General features: G+C 41.3%; 1 non-coding gene across 1 annotated transcript; it reads right to left on the bottom strand.

Annotated features, from left to right (window-relative positions):
* Positions 1-413: 413 nt before the first annotated feature.
* On the bottom strand, positions 414-521 carry LOC112700588 (small nucleolar RNA R71). The gene has a single exon (XR_003153493.1). It is a non-coding gene; the product is annotated as a small nucleolar RNA R71 (small nucleolar RNA).
* Positions 522-794: the final 273 nt, after the last annotated feature.

Here is a 794-nt window from a genome sequence, read left to right as displayed (position 1 = left end):
AAGAATAACCCATGGCAGCCGAAAACAACACCAATGCCAACAATGCAAGGAAGGTGCTGGGTGACTTTACTGCACCTACTCCCAACTTCTATGGGAGAAGCATCTCTATCCCCATTGGAGCAAACAACTTTGAGCTTAAGCCTCAACTAGTTTATCTAATGCAACAGAATTGCAAGTTCCATGGACTTGCATTGGAAGATCCTCATCAGTTTTTAGCTGAGTTCTTGCAAATCTATGACACTGTCAAGACTAATGGGGTTGACCCTGAGGTCTACAGACTTATGCTATTCCCTTTGGCTGTAAGAGACAGAGCTATGATATGGTTGGACTCACAACCTAAAGAAAGCCTGAACTCTTGGGAAAAGCTAGTCAATGCCTTCTTGGCAAAGTTCATTCCACCTCAAAAATTGAGTAAGCTTAGAGTGGAAGTTCAAACCTTCAGACAGAAGGAAGGTGAATCCCTCTATGAAGCTTGGGAAAGATACAAACAATTGATCAGAAAGTGTCCCTCTGACATGCTTTCTGAATAGAGCATCATAGGTATCTTCTATGATGGTCTGTCTGAACTGTCCAAGATGTCATTGGATAGCTCTGCTGGAGAATCTCTTCATCTAAGGAAGATGCCTACAGAAGCTCAAGAACTCATTGAAATGGTTGCAAATAACCAATTCATGTACACTTCTAAAAGGAATCCTGTGAACAATGGGACAAATCAGAAGAAAGGAGTTCTTGAGATTGATACTCTGAATGCCATATTGGCTCAGAACAAAATATTGACTCAGCAAGTCAAATTG

The sequence above is a fragment of the Arachis hypogaea genome, chromosome 6 (assembly GCF_003086295.3).
Source record: "Arachis hypogaea cultivar Tifrunner chromosome 6, arahy.Tifrunner.gnm2.J5K5, whole genome shotgun sequence".
Classification (NCBI taxonomy): Eukaryota; Viridiplantae; Streptophyta; class Magnoliopsida; order Fabales; family Fabaceae; genus Arachis; species Arachis hypogaea.
The sequence above is the reverse complement of the archived record's forward strand: the minus strand, read 5'-3'. Positions and strand labels throughout refer to the sequence as shown.